This window comes from Phyllobates terribilis, unplaced genomic scaffold (genome assembly GCF_046119375.1).
Source record: "Phyllobates terribilis strain yellow unplaced genomic scaffold, ASM4611937v1 Scaffold_14__1_contigs__length_39327217, whole genome shotgun sequence".
Lineage (NCBI taxonomy): Eukaryota > Metazoa > Chordata > Amphibia > Anura > Dendrobatidae > Phyllobates > Phyllobates terribilis.
The window spans coordinates 3411552-3432680 of NW_027362774.1; the positions used below are offsets into that span (position 1 = coordinate 3411552).

The following is a 21129-nucleotide window of genomic DNA, read 5'->3' on the forward strand; positions in this document are numbered from 1 at the left end:
ACTGCACCAGCAGAATAGTGAGCGCAGCTCTGGAGTATAATATAGGATGTAACTCAGGATCAGTAATGTAATGTATGTACACAGTGACTGCACCAGCAGAATAGTGAGTGCAGCTCTGGAGTATAATTGGCCAGGATCAGTAATGTATGGTCATGGTGTCTTTACCTGCTGAATGTTGCTGTACAGATGGATTAGTCTGGCTGATCAGGGGAGTTGCTGTGGGGGTCTTTTTATGATCCATCAATGTTTTTCCTTCTTCAGGAGGTGGCTGCTTTCTGTCATTCCTTATCATTCATTTTCAATTACATTACATTGAGCTCAGAACCATCTGCTTTACAAGGGATAATCACAAAGTGGTGCATGACAAATGACTTAATTAGATGTTTATAAACCTATGTTTTTTAAGTCTTTTGGACTGCTAATTAAGTCAAATAATCTAGAAAAAAAAGAACACTAAGCAGTATTTAAAGAAAAATAAGGTTCTCACAACAATTATGTTGTACTTTAATGAATGTTTCTTTTCCATTGACTATTTAACCTCATTAGCTGTTATTAAATATTAGCTGGATGCCTGGGAAATCGTATGAGTTATTGGAAAATGCACAATGTTTCCTCTTAATTACTGTTAATCGCACAAACAATATAAACAATAGAAGAGAGGAATGCAAATATAGAAATATTTTTAAAGAAGCCTAGGCAGATTGTGAACCAGCCACATTATGATTATATTCTCAGCCTGGATGAACAGGAAAGTCACCTACCCCCTAAAGGTTTTCTAGACCACCGTTCCCCATGCTTTACACTGCAAGGTTGCATGTTTTGGCCTTTTTGATTGGCTGAATTGCCTAATCATAAAGTCACTGTGCACATACATTACTTATCCTGAGTTACATCCTGTATTATACCCCAGAGCTGCGCTCACTATTCTGCTGGTGCAGTCACTATGTACATACATTACATTACTGATCCTGAGTTACATGCTGTATTATACTCCAGAGCTGCACTCACTATTCTGCTGGTGCAGTCACTGTGTACATACATTACATTACTGATCCTGAGTTACCTCCTGTATTATACTCCAGAGCTGCACTCACTATTCTGCTTGTGCAGTCACTGTGTACATACATTACATTACTGATCCTGAGTTACATCCTGTATTATACTACAGAGCTGCACTCACTATTATGCTGGTGCAGTCACTGTGTACATACATTACATTACTGATCCTGAGTTACATCCTGTATTATACTCCAGAGCTGCACTCACTATTCTGCTGGTGCAGTCACTGTGTGCATACATTACATTACTGATCCTGAGTTACATCCTGTATTATACTCCAGAGCTGCACTCACTATTCTGCTGGTGCAGTCACTGTGTACATACATTACATTACTGATCCTGTACTGATCCTGAGCTACATCCTGTATTATACTCCAGAGCTGCGCTCACTATTCTGCTGGTGCAGTCATTGTGTAAATACATTACATTACTGATCCTGAGATACCTCCTGTATTATACTCCAGAGCTGCACTCACTATTCTGCTGGTGCAGTCACTGTGTACATACATTACATTACTGATCCTGAGTTACATCCTGTATTATACTCCAGAGCTGCACTCACTATTCTGCTGGTGCAGTCACTGTGTACATACATTACATTACTGATCCTGAGTTACATCCTGTATTATACCCCAGAGCTGCACTCACTATTCTGCTGGTGCAGTCACTGTGTACATACATTACATTACTGATCCTGAGTTACATCCTGTATTATACTCCAGAGCTGCACTCACTATTCTGCTGGTGCAGTCACTGTCTACATACATTACATTACTGATCCTGAGTTACCTCCTGTATTATACTCCAGAGCTGCACTCACTATTCTGCTTGTGCAGTCACTGTGTACATACATTACATTACTGATCCTGAGTTACATCCTGTATTATACTCCAGAGCTGCGCTCACTATTCTGCTGGTGCCGTCACTGTGTACATACATTACATTACTGATCCTGAGTTACATCCTGCATTATACTCCAGAGCTGCACTCACTATTCTGCTGGTGCAGTCACTGTGTACATACATTACATTACTGATCCTGAGTTACATCCTGTATTATACTCCAGAGCTGCACTCACTATTCTGCTGGTGGAGTCACTGTGTACATACATTACATTACTGATCCTGTACTGATCCTGAGCTACATCCTGTATTATACTCCAGAGCTGCACTCACTATTCTGCTGGTGCAGTCACTGTGTACATACATTACATTACTGATCCTGTACTGATCCTGAGCTACATCCTGTATTATACTCCAGAGCTGCGCTCACTATTCTGCTGGTGCAGTCATTGTGTAAATACATTACATTACTGATCCTGAGATACCTCCTGTATTATACTCCAGAGCTGCACTCACTATTCTGCTGGTGCAGTCACTGTGTACATACATTACATTACTGATCCTGAGTTACCTCCTGTATTATACTCCAGAGCTGCACTCACTATTCTGCTGGTGCAGTCACTGTGTACATACATTACATTACTGATCCTGAGTTACATCCTGTATTATACCCCAGAGCTGCACTCACTATTCTGCTGGTGCAGTCACTGTGTACATACATTACATTACTGATCCTTAGTTACATCCTGTATTATACTCCAGAGCTGCACTCACTATTCTGCTGGTGCAGTCACTGTGTACATACATTACATTACTGATCCTGAGTTACATCCTGTATTATACTCCAGAGCTGCACTCACTATTCTGCTGGTGCAGTCACTGTGTACATACATTACATTACTGATCCTGAGTTACATCCTGTATTATACTCCAGAGCTGCACTCACTATTCTGCTGGTGGAGTCACTGTGTACATACATTACATTACTGATCCTGAGGTACATCCTGTATTATACTCCAGAGCTGCACTCACTATTCTGCTGGTGCAGTCACTGTGTACATACATTACATTACTGATCCTGAGTTACATCCTGTATTATACTCCAGAGCTGCGCTCACTATTCTGCTGGTGCAGTCACTGTGTACATACATTACATTACTGATCCTGAGTTACATCCTGTATTATACTCCAGAGCTGCACTCACTATTCTGCTGGTGCAGTCACTGTGTACATACATTACATTACTGATCCTGAGTTACATCCTGTATTATACTCCAGAGCTGCGCTCGCTATTCTGCTGGTGCAGTCACTGTGTACATACATTACATTACTGATCCTGAGTTACATCCTGTATTATACTCCAGAGCTGCACTCACTATTCTGCTGGTGCAGTCACTGTGTACATACATTACATTACTGATCCTGAGTTACATCCTGTATTATACTCCAGAGCTGCACTCACTATTCTGCTGGTGGAGTCACTGTGTACATACATTACATTACTGATCCTGAGTTACATCCTGTATTATACTCCAGAGCTGCACTCACTATTCTGCTGGTGCAGTCACTGTGTACATACATTACATTACTGATTCTGAGTTACATCCTGTATTATACTCCAGAGCTGCACTCACTATTCTGCTGGTGGAGTCACTGTGTACATACATTACATTACTGATCCTGAGTTACATCCTGTATTATACTCCAGAGCTGCACTCACTATTCTGCTGGTGCAGTCACTGTGTACATACATTACATTACTGATCCTGAGTTACATCCTGTATTATACTCCAGAGCTGCGCTCGCTATTCTGCTGGTGCAGTCACTGTGTACATACATTACATTACTGATCCTGAGTTACATCCTGTATTATACTCCAGAGCTGCGCTCGCTATTCTGCTGGTGCAGTCACTGTGTACATACATTACATTACTGATCCTGAGTTACATCCTGTATTATACTCCAGAGCTGCACTCACTATTCTGCTGGTGCAGTCACTGTGTACATACATTACATTACTGATCCTGAGTTACCTCCTGTATTATACTCCAGAGCTACACTCACTGTTCTGCTGGTGCAGTCACTGTGTACATACATTACATTACTGATCCTGAGTTACATTCTGTATTATACTCCAGAGCTGCACTCACTATTCTCCTGGTGCAGTCACTGTGTACATACATTACATTACTGATCCTGAGTTACCTCCTGTATTATACTCCAGAGCTGCACTCACTATTCTGCTGGTGCAGTCACTGTGTACATTACATTACTGATCCTGAGTTACCTCCTGTATTATACTCCAGAGCTGCACTCACTATTCTGCTGGTGCAGTCACTGTGTACATACATTACATTACTGATCCTGAGTTACATCCTGTATTATACTCCAGAGCTGCACTCACTATTCTGCTGGTGCAGTCACTGTGTACATACATTACATTACTGATCCTGAGTTACATCCTGTATTATATTCCAGAGCTGCACTCACTATTCTGCTGGTGCAGTCACTGTGTACATACATTACATTACTGATCCAAATCACTGGTGTTGTGTTATTATCTAACAGTGATCTATGGTTACATCTGCACCAATATAACATATGAGGGATTCATCATTTTGGCTGGTATACCCCTTTGAAGGGATGGTTAAATTGGGACAATTCCAGGCCATTATGGCTTCTAGGTATAATATTGAGAGGTCGGCCCGTCAGAACCCACTCCTCATAGTCAAAGCGGAAACTGCTGCAGAAAGTGCAGACCCCTCTATTATAGCATCCATCATTTATATTTAAAGGAATGAGACCTTCCCTTTAAGTCTGACATTGGATAGGAGACTCCGTTCATAAACTCTGCAGTAAATAAATCCTTCCATGTGTGACCACGATCAGAAGCATTATCAGCCCAGTTATCAGCGCTCTGAGCCTCCATTGTTCACAGTGATACTTAGTATCCGCGTTATCCGTGATCAGCATTGTGCAGACGGACAATGTATCTGTCCGGAGAGAACAATTTTTGGAGCAGCCTCGCTGGATTCGCGCAGCACACGCTCCTCTCTACGCGATAACACAATGCAGCAGTTTCCATGGTTCCATACTAAAGATTGTTACTGTAACATCAAAGCGTCTGCAATGCAAATATCGCGCGTCCAAGTGACAGAGAACAAAGTGCAAAGTCAGAACTTCCACATCTAAGATTCCTCCCCGGTTTATTGCTAGCGCAGTTCAAACGCCATTCTTAGGCACTGTGCACACAGAGATTTTTGGAGCAGGTTTGTTCCAAAAAAATTAGCTTGGATGTCTCTTTTTCTTCATTTCTATTGTAAAACCAAAATGTCCTTGTGTTGGGGTTTTGATGAGCACTGTCTACTGACCATCTCGCAAGATAATGGCCCTCACACAGCTCTCTATACAGTATAATGGCCCCCACACATCCCTCTATACAGTATAATGGCCACCTACACGGCCCTCTATACAGTATAATGGCCACCTACACACCCCTCTATACAGTATAACTGCCCCACACAGCCCTCTATACAGTATAATGGCCCCCACACAGACCTCTATACAGTATAACTGCCCCACACAGCCCTCTATACAGTATAATGGCCCTCACACAGCTCTCTATACAGTATAATGGCCCCCACACATCCCTCTATACAGTATAATGGCCACCTACACGGCCCTCTATACAGTATAATGGCCCCTACACAGCCCTCTATACAGTATAACTGCCCCACACAGCCCTCTATACAGTATAATGGCCCCCACACAGACCTCTATACAGTATAACTGCCCCACACAGCTCTCTATACAGTATAATGGCCCCACACAGCCCTCTATACAGTATAATGGCCCCCACACAGCCCTCTATACAGTATAACTGCCCCACACAGCCCTCTATACAGTATAATGGCCCCCACACAGACCTCTATACAGTATAACTGCCCCACACAGCCCTCTATAAGGTATAATGGCCCCCATACAGCCCTCTATACAGTATAATGGCCCCCATACAGCCCTCTATACAGTATAATGGCCCCCATACAGCCCTCTATACAGTATAATGGCCCCCATACAGCCCTCTATACAGTATAATGGCCCCCACACAGACCTCTATACAGTATAACTGCCCCACACAGCTCTCTATACAGTATAATGGCCCCACACAGCCCTCTATACAGTATAATGGCCCCCACACAGCCCTCTATACAGTATAACTGCCCCACACAGCCCTCTATACAGTATAATGGCCCCCACACAGACCTCTATACAGTATAACTGCCCCACACAGCCCTCTATAAGGTATAATGGCCCCCATACAGCCCTCTATACAGTATAATGGCCCCCATACAGCCCTCTATACAGTATAATGGCCCCCACACAGCCCTCTATACAGTATAATGGCCCCCACACAGCTCTCTATACAGTATAATGGCCTCCACACAGCTCTCTATACAGTATAATGGCCCCCACACATCCCTCTATACAGTATAATGGCCACCTACACGGCCCTCTATACAGTATAATGGCCCCTACACACCCCTCTATACAGTATAATGGCCCCTACACACCCCTCTATACAGTATAACTGCCCCACACAGCCCTCTATACAGTATAATGGTCCCCACACAGACCTCTATACAGTATAACTGCCCCACACAGCCCTCTATACAGTATAATGGCCCCCACAGAGCTCTCTATACAGTATAACGGCCCCCACACAGCCCTCTATACAGTATAATGCCCCCCACACAGCCCTCTATAGGGTATAATGGCCCCCATACAGCCCTCTATACAGTATAATGGCCCCCATACAGCCCTCTATACAGTATACTCGCCCCCACACATCCCTCTATACAGTATAATGGCCCCCACACAGCCCTCCAAACAGTATAATGGCCCCCACACAGCCCCCTATGCAGTATAATGGCCCTCACACAGCCCTCCAAACATTATAATGCCCCCACACAGCCCTCTATACAGTATAATAGCCCCACACATCCCTCTATACAGTATAGTGGCCCCCACAGAGTCCTCCAAACAGTATAATGGCCCTCACAAGCCCTCTATACAGTATAATGGCCACCAGACAGCCCTCTATACAGTATAATGGCCCTCACACAGCCCTCTATACAGTATAATGACCCCTACACAGCCCTCTATGCAGTATAATGGCCCCCACATAGTCCTCTATACAGTATAATGGCCCCCACACAGCCCTCTATACAGTACTGTATAATGGCCCCCACACAGCCCTCTATACAGTATAATGGCCCCCTACAGAGCCCTCTATACAGTATAATGGCCCCCACATAGCCCTCTATACAGTATAATGGCCCCCTACAGAGCCCTCTATACAGTATAATGGCCCCCACATAGCCCTCTATACAGTATAATGGCCTTCACACAGCCCTCTATACAGTATAATGGCCCCCACACAGCTCTCTATACAGTATAATGCCCCCACACAGCCCTCTATACAGTATAATGGCCCCCACACAGCCCTCTATACAGTATAATGGCCCCCACACAGCCCTCTATACAGTATAATGGTCCCCACACAGCCCTCTATACAGTATAATGGCCCCCACACAGCCCTCTATACAGTATAATGGTCCCCACACAGCCCTCTATACAGTATAATGGCCCCCACACAGCCCTCTATACAGTATAATGGCCCCCACACAGCCCTCTATACAGTATAATGCCCCCCACACAGCCCTCTATACAGTATAATGGTCCCCACACAGCCTTCTATACAGTATAATGGCCCCACACAGCCCTCTATACAGTATAATGGCCCCAACACAGCCCTCTATACAGTATAATGGCCCCCACACAGCCCTCTATACAGTATAATGGCCCCCACATAGTCCTGCAAATAGAAGGCTGGCACCTCAAATAGTACGATGGCAACACACATAGCCCTCCAAACAGTATAATGGCACCCCTCAATTAGCATTTTGACTCCCACATAGCACTCCAAATAGTATAATGGCCCCAAATAACCCTTCAAATAGTATGATGGGGGGGGGGGGGGAGCATGGTGCCGGCATGATCTCCAGCTATTAGCGTTACGCTGACAGTCTCTTTAAGACTAGACATTATTCCAGCATTATTCACATTGTTCTTTTTAAAGTGGAGCTCCAACTTTAAAAGTATCCAAAGAATAGGTGACATTTTTGGGATCCCTAACGATCCCTTGAATGGGGCTCTGGAATGCCCTGTTAGAATGTCGTGGCTTTTCCTGCCTCCGAATGAGTGGAGAAGTGGCACGCAAGTTGGATTAACTCTTTAATCATTGACCCTGTTTTTAGTAAAATATAAAAGACAACATATTTGATTGTTGCTGTTTTTTTTTTTTTTAGATTGTTTCACTTCTTGCTGTCATGTAGAAACCATCAACAAACAGGTAAACTGCTTTTGCAATGTAGGAATGATCACTGCTCGTATTAATAGTGGACTGGCCCTTTAAAACAGTAAGTCAGCGTTGCATTAGAAATCATTTATTGTTTGTCTTTCTGGTCCCAGGGGAAATATAAGAAGATTTTTTTTTTCTGTTTTCTAAAGTGTGACGCATCCTAAAAAAATTGGAATTAGCATGATTGGACGCATCTCATTGACCTTTCCGCCCAATTGAACTCCGTCGACCAGTTCATATATCATGTTGATGTGGAATATTTCTACGTTCGCCTTCATCTCTTGCATAGGAATGAATCATATTACGGGGATAATGAACCATTTAATAATGGATCGTGTGTTGATTTATCAGCTGCTTTCACAAAGGCCAATGTAAAAGTATAAAAAGAGAAGGCAGCGGGGCTTGTGCGCAACAACGGGGACTTGACTTGTTTTTACTGGTGACTGCTGTGTCAATCGCAGCGATTAGTGTGTGCAATCACCTCGCCTGACAATGAAGGAGACCGATCGTCACAATTTATAGCACACGTGAATATATAAAACTGTTTATATCTTATTTGGTGAAACTGGCAACTTTCCCCTTTTTCTGCCTGTAGTCTCCCAAAAAAAGTAAAAAAAAGTGAGGAGCAGAAAGGAAGGGGGAAAGGAGGGAGATGCAGCTGCAGTTTCTCATTTTTCCATATTTCAGTGAAACCACATCCAGGGGAGAGAAGAAATTTCTTATAATTTAAGAACAAAGCTATAGAGAGCAGATGGGAGTGATAGGAAAGAGGCATCTTCCTTCATTTCCAGCAGTCCATAGTTGATTTTTAAACAAAAACCTAAAGAAAGGAACTGATGTATAAGTTGGTATGCATGCAACACGTAGGTGCATGTTCAAACTGGCCACTAAACAGACAAAACTTAAGATAAAAACAAAGTGAACATATACCCTGCAGTAAATAAATAAATAGCTGATCTTTCCATGGCAGATGGATATATATGTAAATGTCAACAGGACAGGAATGGGGCAGAGGGGGATGAAGCTGCAGTTATTTCTTGTTTTACTAAAATAACAAAGGGGAGAGAAAAAGAGTCAGACATCTGATTGGTTCCAAGCAGTCGTCATAGCTCTGATTTCACACCTGTAACAACCTTCCCACTTAGCAGGAGGAAAATGTGCATTTACAGAAACTGGAAGTGTCAGAGGGAAGTGAAGAGTCTCTTCATTCTCACCCTCCAGTACCTTTTACAGTCTCAAGGTTCTATGTAAATAGTGAAAAACTTTCTTAGATACTTAAAAAGTCAAGATAATGCAGTAATTACTAGATAAAGAAGTGAGGGGATCAAGGAGAGGAAAGAGAGGTGGAGGGGGAGGAAGGAGAAGAGGGAGAGGAGAGACAGGAAGGAGAAGAGGAAGAGAAGGGAGAGGAGGAAGGGGAAGAGGGAAGAGGGAAAGGAAGGAGAACAGTGAGAGAAGGGAGAGGGAGAGAAGACAGAGGGAGAGAAAGGAGAGAAGGGAGAGAAAGAAGACAAGGAGAATGAGGAAGGAGAGGAGGAGGGAGCGGAAGGAGAAGAGGGAGAGAAGGGAGAGGAGGGAGAGGAAGAGGGAGAGGAAAAAGAGGAGGGAGATGAGGAGGTAGAGGAAGGAGAACAGGGAGAGAAGGGGGAGGAAGAGGGAGAGGAGGAAGAGGGAGAGAAGGGAGAGGAAGAGGGAGAGAAAGGAGAGGAGGGAGAGAAAGAAGACAATGAGAATGAGGAAGGAGAGCAGGAGGAAGAGAAAGGGGAGGAGGAGGGACAGAAGGAAGAGGAGGAGGGAGGGGAAGAATAGGATGAAGAAGAAGCAGGAGAGGAGGTAAAAGAGGAGGATGGAAAGGAAGATGAAGAGGAGGAAGAGGAAGTAGAGGAGGAGGGAGAGGAAGAATAGGATGAAGAATAAGCTGGAGAGGAGGCGAAAGAGGAGGATGGAAAGGAAGGAGAAGAGGAGGGAGAGGGAATAGAGGAGAAGGAGGAAGAGGAAGGAGAGCAGGAGGAAAAGGAAGAAGAGGTGAAGGGAGAGGAGGAGGAAGAGCGAAAGGAGAAGGGAGAGGATGGAGAGGAAGAGGAAAAGGAAGGAGAGGAGGGAAAGGAGACAGGGGAGGGAGGAGGGAGAAGAGATAGAGGAAGGAGAAGAAGAAATAGAAGAAAGAGAGTAGGAGGGAAAGGGTGGAGAGGAAGAGAAGAGAGAGGAGGGAGAGGAAGGAGAAGAAGAGGGAGAGGAAAAAGAGGAGGGAGAGGAGGAGGGATAGGAAGGAGAACAGGGAGAGAAGGGGGAGGAAGAGGGAGAGAAGGGAGAGGAAGAGGGAGAGAAGGGAGAGGAAGAGGGAGAGAAGGGGGAGGAAGAGGGAGAGGAGGGGGAGGAAGAGGGAGGGAAAGAAAGAAGACAAGGAGAATGAGGAAGGAGAGGAAGGAGAGCAGGAGGAAGAGAAAGGGGAGGATGAGGGACAGAAAGAAGAGGTGGAGGGAGAGGAAGAATAAGATTAAGAAGAAGCAGGAGAAGAGGTGAAAGAAGAGGATGGAAAGGAAGATGAATAGGAGGGAGAGGAAGTAGAGGATGAGGGGGAGAAGAATAGGATGAAGGAGAAGCTGGAATGGAGGTGAAAGAGGAGGATGGAGAGGAAGTAGAGGAGAAGGAGGAAGAGGAAGGAGAGCAGGAGGGAAAGGAAGGAGAGGTCAAGGGAGAGGAGGAGAGAGAGGGAGAGGAGAAGGGAAAGGAAGAGGAAAAGGAAGGAGAAGAGGAGGGAAAGGAGACAGAAGATGGAGAAGAGGAAATAGAAGAAAGAGAGGATGAGGGAAAGGATGGGGAGGAAGGAGAGGAAGGAGAGAAGGGATGGGAAGGAGAGCGGGAGGAAGAGGAAGAAGAGGAAGGAGGATGAAAAGGAGGAGTGGAAGGATAGAGAGAAGGGGAGGAGGAGGGAGAGGAAGGGAGTGGCAAATGAAGAGGAAGGAGAGGAGGAAGAGGATGGAGAAGAAGTAGAGGAGGAGAGAGTTGAAGGAGAGAAGGAGGGAAAGGAGGGAGAAAAGAGGGGAAGGAGAAGAAGAAAGAGGAAAGAGGAGGGAAAGGGCGAGGAAGGAGAGGGGAAAACAAAAGAAGTAGAGGAGGAGAAAGAGGAAGGAGATGAAGAGAAAGCGGAAGGAGAGAAAGAGGGAGAGTAGGGAAAGGAAGGAAAGAAGGAGAGAGGTAAAAGAGGAGGGAGATGAAGAAGAGGTGAAGGGAGAAGAGGAGGGAAGGAGGGAGAGGAGGAGGAAGAGGAAGACGGTGTAGCTTAAAGTTCTTGCTTAGGTGAATTAGCATGATGTGGAGAAGGGGATCATTTAGCACTGCAGCCTTGCAGCGCTGGGGTCCGGGGTTCAAATCCCACCAGGGACAACATCTGTAAGGAGTTTGTCTGTTCTCCCCGTGTTTGCTTGGGTTTCCTCCGGGTTCTCCGGTTTCCTCCCACACTCCAAAGACATACTGATAGGGAATTTAGATTGTGAGCCCCAATGGGGACAGCGATGATAATGTATGTAAAGCTCTGCGGAATATGTTGGCGCTATATAAAAATAAAGATTATTATTATTATTATTATACATTTAATTGTCTCAAGGTGCCCAGCCCAGCTCGGCATAATACCTTGTACCAGCAGAGGTAGCTGGAGAGATTGCATGTTATTCTGTAATGATAGCTATGCTTCTTTTCTCATTCTTTTTGATATTGACATGTTTTGGAAAAATTAGAGTTTTAGATGAGTATTTGCTCCATATTACCCCATAAAACCTGCTTGTCTCTAATTAGATCATTTCTGATTTCAATTTGAACTTTTTTTAAAAAATGATTATTTATTTTTCTTTACCTGAGAATGAGATAAATTATCAAGATTCGGGAGAAATGTGCTCCAGTACATCATTTCTATATTATTTTTTAATTTCCATGGGGAAATCAGCAATTTATTGGCAGCACATTTTCTCTTCTCATGCATTGAGGAGGTTGGTTCGGAGAGGAGCGTTACGATGCTGTTGGCTGAGTTAATAGACGTTCTGAGGCGCGTCTCTCAAGGTTATTCCAGGTGTCATTCTTCCCATTTCACGAAGAGGCTGGTAAAGCGGTTCTGAAGGTTTTACCTCCAAACTTCACAAATAAGCGTCCAGAAAAATGTCACAGGCTGGAGGAAATGAGTTTCTTTTTGCAGTTTGTTTTTCACCTGAAACTTTCTCCACTGAGAAAAGAGTTTTAGAATTAAGAACACACAGAATTCTAAAAGTTTCCATGTGACTGCCATATTGAATGATACAGAAATATTACTTTTTGGGAATTTTCAGTCCAGTAATAACAAGGAGGTAGGAATAGAGGTGGGAAAGGAGGGAGGTGCAGCTGCAGTAGTTACGAAGAGTTTCTATGAAAGTCACTCCCAGTAATATAGGCTGGATATGAGGTCTGTGTGTCTGTCACAGTAATATAGGCTGGATGTGAGGTCTGTGTGTCTGTCACAGTAATATAGGCAGGATGTGAGGTCTGTGTGTCTGTCACAGTAATATAGACTGGATGTGAGGTCTGTGTGTCTCTCCCAGTAATATAGGCTGGATGTGAGGTCTGCATGTCTGTCCTAGTAATATAGACTGTATATGAGCTTTGTGTGTCGTTCCCAGTAATATTGGCTTTATGTCAGGTCTGTGTGTCTGTCCTAGTAATATAGGCTGGATGTAAGCTCTGTGTGTCTGTCCTAGTAATATAGACTGTATATGAGCTTTGTGTGTCTTTCCCAGTAATATTGGCTTTATGTGAGGTCTGTGTGTCTGTCCTAGTAATATAGGCTGGATGTAAGCTCTGTGTGTCTCTCCCAGTAATATAGGCCGGATATAAGGTCTGTCTGTCTCTCCTAGTATTATAGAGTGGATGTGAGGTATGTGTGCTTCTCTCAGTAATATAGGTTGGATGTGAGCTCTGTGTGTCTCTCCCAGTAATATAGGCTGGATGTAAGGTCTGTCTGTCTCTCCTAGTATTATAGGCTGGATGTGAGGTATGGGTGCCTCTCTCAGTAATATAGGTTGGATGTGAGCTCTGTGCATCTTTCTCAGTATTATAAGCTGGATGTGAGATCGTTGTGTCTCTCTAAGTAATATAAGCTGGATGTGAGGTCTGTGTGCCTCTCCCAGTAATATAGGCTGGATGTGAGGTCTGTGTGTCTCTCTCAGTAATATAGGCTGGATGTGAGGTCTGTGTGTCTCTCCCAGTAATATAGGCTGGATGTGAGGTCTGCGTGCCTCTCCCAGTAATATAGGCTGGATGTGAGGTCTGTGTGTCTCTCCCAGTAATATAGGCTGGATGTAAGTTATGTGGTTCTCTCATGGTCTTATAGGCTGGATGTGAGGTCTGTGTGTCTTTCTTAGTAATTGTCAGGTATTCCACAGAGACGACACCGAGGAGATCATGCAATATCTCACTATGTCACGGATTTCGTCAGGGATCCGCGAGCACACGGTCCCCACTACTCTCTACGTAGGTATCGGCAAGCAACCAGCGAGCGTATAGGGGCGTCACACCTCTGGGTTCCAAAGCATGGAATATGTGTTTATGCCCTCCGTACGGTCACTCTCAGCTTCACGATAGGCCTATTATTAATATTATTCACTGCCACCACCGGCTAAGTTTGAAATATAATACAGACCTGGCTGGACGCCTGCGTTCTGGTAGCGTATATGGCTTCGGGGGAGGGAATGATTACAGGACAAAAGAAACAGAACTATTATATTTTACATTTAATCCACAAGGGAGGCAGTGTTATGAAAAATATACAAGATTTTACAAAAGGGGACAATTACATTACATTGGCATTTACACAAAATAATAAGGATTAAAGAAGAAACTTACTCTATACAGTTTACAGAGACGAATCAGCATAGGTGGAGGGGAGACGCTCCAGATTTGACTGTTATCGAACAGGATTTGTTGCTATATTAAATATATACTCCCAGAAAGAATATTGATCAATCTTCCGTCGGCTCTCTTATGCCGAAGGGGAAGATCGGCCCACACACCCCTGTGATGACATCATGTGGGCTTGGGCTCCATCCTTCATGTTTGTATTAAAAATCTGTTTTTTTCCGATAACTTATCGCTGGTTGATCCCAGAAGCCCAAAAGTGGTACCATATTTTCTATTATGGTTTCACCTTTCTTTAGTGACCACACATGGCATAGGTCTGATCTGCTATTCTGGTACTTTTGCATTATTGCTCCCCAGAGGGGCTCACAGCTATGGAAAAATAAGCATCTTGTTCCTTGGCTGACCCTGTCACTAAAAATATGGGATCCCATTATTATCAGAATTATGGAGCTTGAGCTATTCCATATTTCGCATCAGCTCCAAAAATCCTGCAGTCTACAGCTTGGGAAATGTCTTAATTATTTGTGAGTGCCTTTGAACTTAATGAGCTACGTCCCCCTCTCTGTGTCAGACGAAAACACATTCGCATGATAAACAAGTTCTGTAGAACCTCTCTTGTGTCAGCATTTGTCTACCTAGACACTTTTCCTGTGTGCTGAGACTTGCATAGAGGCAGCTGTGTGGAGTGTTAATTTGCATAGGAGACACTGTAGATTGTCATCTCTGGACAAATACTATAGGGGAGGGGTGAGAGGAAATGAGGGGCCTGGGAGAGAGAGACTTCTTAAAATCATCTTAGGCTGTGTGCCCACGAAGCATTTTCCAAGCGTTTATGCTGCGGAATTTACGCAGCGTAAACGCTTGGGAAACGCTTTGTAATCCGCCCCCATGGTCCCCAATGACAAGCCGCAATGTCAATGCCCATGCTGCGGATTTTTCCGTAGCGTTTATGCTGCGCTCAAAAATCCGCAGCATGTCCTTTCATTTTGCAGACACGCAGCGTAATCGCCGCCATTGACTTGCATTAGAACGCGTGACATCCGCATCACTACATGTGCTCTAGCGGATATCACACGGTTCAGTGTGCGGATGGTACCCAGGCCTGGAGGAGAGGAGACTCTCATCCAGACCTGGGTACCATAGAAACTGTAAAAAAAAGAATTTAAAATTAAAAAATAAAGATTATACTTACCTTCCGATGTCCTCCCGGTGTTATCTCCGCCGCGTCCGGTGTCTTGCACTGCTCGCGCTGTTGTGAAGGACCTGCCATGACTTCATTGAGTCATGTGACCTGACACATGACTGAATGATGTCACCGCAGGTCCTTCACACCACCGCGAGCCGCCCAAGACACCGGACGCGGCGGAGATAACACTGGGAGTGGATTTATATAGTGTGAACAAGTTGCCAAGCACTTTCCAAGTGATGCTAAAATCATTTGGATAACCCGCATGCAGAAATGCATGTGAAGAACACTTGACAAACGCTTCTACCTGGCGGGAAAAACGCATGTGTTTTTCCTGCCAGGGAGAAGCGGAAAAAATATGCAGCATTTCTGCATCGTGGGCACATAGCCTTAATATCTATGACAGGGGAGAAGAAAAGGTTTCCAATTTTTCTATGACAGTAATATAGGCTGGATGTGAGGTATGTGTGTCTCTCCCAGTAATATAGGCTGGATGTGAGGTCTGTGTGTCTCTCCTAGTAATATAGGCTAGATGTGAGGTCTGTGTGTCTCTCCTTGTAATATAGGCTGGATGTGAAGTCTGTGTGTCTCTCCTTGTAATATAGGCTGGATGTGAGGTATGTGTGCCTCTCTCAGTAATATAGGCTTGATGTAAGGTATGTGTGTCTATCTCAGTAATATAGGCTGGATGTGAGGTCTGTGTGACTGTTCCAGTAATATAGGCTGGATGTGAGGTATGTGTGCCTCTCTCAGTAATATAGGCATGATGTAAGGTATGTGTGTCTATCTCAGTAATATAGGCTGGATGTGAGATATGTGTGTCTCTCTCAGTAATATAGGCTGGATGTGAGATCTGTGTGTCTCTCTCAGTAATATAGGCTGGATGTGAGATCTGTGTGTCTCTCTCAGTAATATAGGCTGGATGTGATGTATGTGTGCCTCTCTCAGTAATATAGGCATGATGTAAGGTATGTGTGTCTATCTCAGTAATATAGGCTGGATGTGAGATCTGTGTGTCTCTCCCAGTAATATAGGCTGGATGTGAGCTCTGTGTGTCTCTCCCAGTAATATAGGCTGGATGTGAGGTCTGTGTGTCTCTCCCAGTAATATAGGCTGGATGTGAGGTCTGTGTGTCTCTCCTAGTAATATAGGCTGGATGTGAGGTCTGTGTGTCTCTCCTAGTAATATAGGCTTGATGTAAGGTATGTGTGCCTCTCTCAGTAATATAGGCTTGATGTAACGTATGTGTGTCTATCTCAGTAATATAGGCTGGATGTGAGGTCTGTGTGTCTCTCCCAGTAATATAGGCTGGATGTGATGTCTGTGTGTCTCTCCCAGTAATATAGGCTGGATGGGAGCTGGGTATTTTTGTCATCACTAGCCTTCTTTTATCTGCAAAGCTTCTATCCTGCACTTATTTCCGCTTCATCTTCTTTCCTCCTTGTCTATATCTTGTTTTACCTGCTTTGCATAAGACTTTAGATACTGTCTCCCCTGTCCACTGGAGATCTGTGTACAACCCTCCCCCCATCCACTGGAAATCAGTGTACGACCCTCCCCCCATCCACTGGAAATCAGTGTACGACCTCCCCCCCATCCACTGGAGATCTATGTAGGAATCTTTTCCCTTCTGCTACCTGTAACACTGAGCGAAGTCATGGGGAGTAGAGAGAGACATCAGAACCAGGAGCTGAAGTTCTGACTGATTTGTATCAATTTTGCAAAAGCACTGAGCTTGATAAAAGACTCAGAGACACTGCTGCAGCAAAACGATGAAATAAATGCAATAAAGGCTATTTAGAATGTCTCTTATCAAATCCTGCTACTCGGATCCCAAGTGATCACCTGTAATCAGTGGAGAAACCATGATACATAAAGAATTACATAGTACATAGTGTAACCGATGGATGTGTCGAGTCACTGATGAGGATCATGAATGTGTTTTTCTTACTAGCTTCAACTTTCTTAATAAAATATTTTAAATTTTAAACAAGGCATGTTGAGAGTTGTACTTTTGCAAAAGCTGGAGAACCACAGGAGCATTCGGTAGAGTTTGCTTGATTACAGAATAGACTAATTTTTAAGATAAAAGACAAGCACTCGCCCAATCAGAGACCCAGGATTAGCCAAAAACACTTTGCCGTTAATCCGTATAATTAAAAGCTGAAATGATTTGTATGGAGTCCTCATGGTACAATATGACGTTAGCGGGACAGAGGCCAAATCAAAGAACAGCAAAATTGGAGAGAGCTCTGGAGTCAGACCATGGGAATTTACTCTAGAAATTGTTTTATTTTGTCCTAATCTTTCGAGCTGCGTGGGCGTCTGGAACAGTCATTAGTTCCCGAACTTGTAAAAGTTGTAAAAGTCAGTTTCTTGGCCTCTGATGAATATCATTCCTTCCAGTGAATATGAAGTACCATCTGAACTGGAGAAATGAGGATAATGAAAATCTCCCTCCGCGGGGCTCCTAGGTGTCCTAGGATTACATGAGAACACTTAAAGTTTGGCAGAAAGAAACTCGGCAAGATTATCATCTGCAAAAACGACTAATGGGATAGTATTTACTTATTTTCCAACCTTTTTATTTCAATTACTTCCTGTTTCTTATGTAGCACCAACATGTTCCACAGCGCTGCTAGAGATTATCAGCATCACATTAGCCACTGACCCCGATGAGGGCATAATCTATTTTCAGTATTTCACAGATACCACATTTATAGGAAATACAGATATTTCCTTCTTTACCTTACCCCTTAGACATATTACTTAACATATTCTGAGGTATGATTAATGTGACGACACAGCATTTAATCTTAATCATCCAGATGTAAATTCAATAGGCCAGGAGAAATACGATATTATGTTTATGTTGACTTTTAAATTTATATGTTTCTTTCTTTGTTTGGTCAAGAAACATGGACTTTTGTCATGAGTCTGAATGTTGACCCTTCTTGTAGGTTGAGTTGATATTTGTTAATTGATGAATGGCTGTTATTTACATCTTATATCAGCTTGTACAGTTTATTGTCTGTTATCTCTGGAGGACAGGGACGCAGGGTAATGGAACAATAATGTTCGCTAATATGCTGATTATATATTGTGCCAGGCCGGCTAGTTTGGAGACTCGCAAAACAGAGGAGGACAAACTATGTAGATCGATTAGATGTTCTAACAATGCGAGTTAATATCATGATCCCTTATCCTTGACCTGTGGATGTTGGCTTGAAAGGACAGTTGTGAACTATTTAAGGAGGATATGCCCCTGTATCAAATGGACTTTACAAAATCACAGCCAAGAGAAACTCTTCAGAACATCAACTAGGACACATGGCTCCATCAAGAGGAACACAGATTTGGATTCTACAGGATGCCAGCCTAAGGGACCACGGCTCTGGCTGGAGGAATACAGATATGCTCCATTGACTATCACTGAACCCATGGATACATTTGGGAAAACCAGGTTTGACCCTCCGGTCACCTGGTCCCATGGAGATGTTTGGGGAAACCAGGTTGGGACCCTCCGGTCACCTGGTCCAATGGAGATGTTTGGGGAAACCAGGTTGGGACCCTTCGGTCACCTTGTCCCAAGCAGATGTTTGGGGTACCTGGAACCCATTGATTACACTCAGAGAAAGCCAAGCTGGGACCCTCCGGTCACCTGGTTCCATGGACATGTTCAGAGATGCCAGGTTGGGAACCTAGGGTCTCCTGGCCACATACCTCAATGGACTGTCAGCTTCCTAAACTTGTCGTTGCCTCCTCTCTGTGGGGGCCACTGGGGGGGGGGGTAGATGGCATTGGAAGCCTTCTGAGTTGCAGCTGCTCTAATCCTGGCGAGTCAAAAGTAGGGTGAGACTGTGTAATTTTGCACCATCTTGTGTATTTGCTGGGACTGTTCTATATGTTATTGTTTGCTGGTGGTTCAATAAAGTATTGCCACACTGTTTTACCCTCACCCTGTGTTGTCTGAGTAGTATTATTCACACGGGAGACCCCCATGTCTTCACAATTAGTATTAACAAAAAAATGATTTCAAGAATCCTTAAAGGGGGTGTTCATTCCTGATTTAATAACAACAACAAAATTATATATATATTACTAAAAACATTCTCCTTCGTTCCAAACTGCCCCCTGCTCCTCTCCTAAAATTGCTCTGGGGATGGGCATGATGCTGCTGTCACCAATCACAAGGGATGAACAGGGGGTGTGTCAGTGCTGCAGTCAGTGATTGGCTACAGTGGTCACATGTTCATACATCAGGAAAAGAATGTGCAGAGCTTGTCTATTTGCATCCACCCATCCACTTGAGCAAGTGATCACTATAGCCAATCACTGACTGTAGGAGCGGAAATGCATAGACTGCCAGACCAGTGACCTAGGAGAGGAGCATATGGTGGACCGATGATATGATTGTTTTTCTTTCTATTTTTTTTTTTTATCATACTGGGATGTTTTTTTTTTTAATTAGTAGTGGAAAACCCTTTAAATGAAAGTTAAGAAGGGGAACATCTTTATCAGAAGCGAAAATTGGGAGAACATTTAAAACCCAGTTGGATAATAACCGTACGAGATAATAATACTACAACCAATGAGCCAAAATGTTAGATGACCCCCCACCATAACTCCAACTACTCCCTATGGAGAAGAACGGTTCAGACTTGCTCTGATCTCAGGGATTTTTGGTGCCTGGATTGTAGCAACCACCTGGATTTTAGGGGGTGTCACGTAGGTCAGACCTCTACTTACTTCTATGACCTGTGTAATTGTGGGTCCAGAAAGTCCTTTCACGGCCCTTCTAGACATTTTGGAAGGTTACGCCGTGATGGTAACACCAGGCATTTCTCTGACTGTGAACCTCGTGTGATTATTGTCTATTCGGTCTAAACAGAGGGTTGATCAACAACTTTACTTCGGGTGATTTTTGTCTTTTTTTTTTTTTCTTGAACTTTAAATTACTATGTAAATGAAAAACCGCTCGTGGCAAGACATTGAGACTTTAGAAGCCGGATGTGCACGGCTCATTTTATGCCTTCGCTCTCGCAAACATTTATGCTGTAAATTCTTAAGCGATTGAGAAGACCCATAAAAATACTGTAAAAATATTTCAACCTATTTAAGATTTTCTCGCAAAAATAGACCCATAAAAGAGATAATTGGGGCACAGCTGCTGGAATATACATAGGAAACAAGCTTTTTATGCAAAACTAAATTGAACTGCACAATTTCGGTGCTGGATCAGAATGAGGTAGGCTGTGAGCTAAGCTTTCAATTTAGTCTTTTATTAAAGAGGAACTCCAAAAATTCTTTACATGTAGCTCCTAAATTCTGGGCTGTAGACATCTTGGTTAGGAATGCACAGCGTCATTAAGATTGTGAAAGTCGAGCTGCCAGACGATTGGATGGGTTAGTTTAGTCCAAAGTTCAGGACTCTTCCCAAACTTGAGCCCTCACTGTAGAAAGTCAATGGGGACCCCAATTTTTGTGCTATAAAAGGTCTCTCTCCACAACCAAACTCCGAACACTAAAACGGACTATCCAAAGAAGTCTGTGTTCAGAGTTCAGCACCGGACACTACGAACCCCCCGAACTTTACAGTCCGGGTTTGTTCATCTCTACAGTTGAAATGCTCTGTACTGGTCACTACTGAGAGAGATGGCACTGCTAGGAGACATCACTACTGGGGATAAAGAAAAAAAATGTGGAAATAAAAAAAATGTATATAAAAAACCCATGTA

The 21129-nt window shown here is 43.8% G+C and overlaps 1 pseudogene; it reads left to right on the top strand.

Moving 5' to 3' along the window:
* Positions 1 to 8133: 8133 nt before the first annotated feature.
* LOC141175924 (uncharacterized) lies at positions 8134 to 11495 on the top strand (annotated as a pseudogene).
* The last annotated feature ends 9634 nt before the right edge of the window (positions 11496 to 21129 follow it).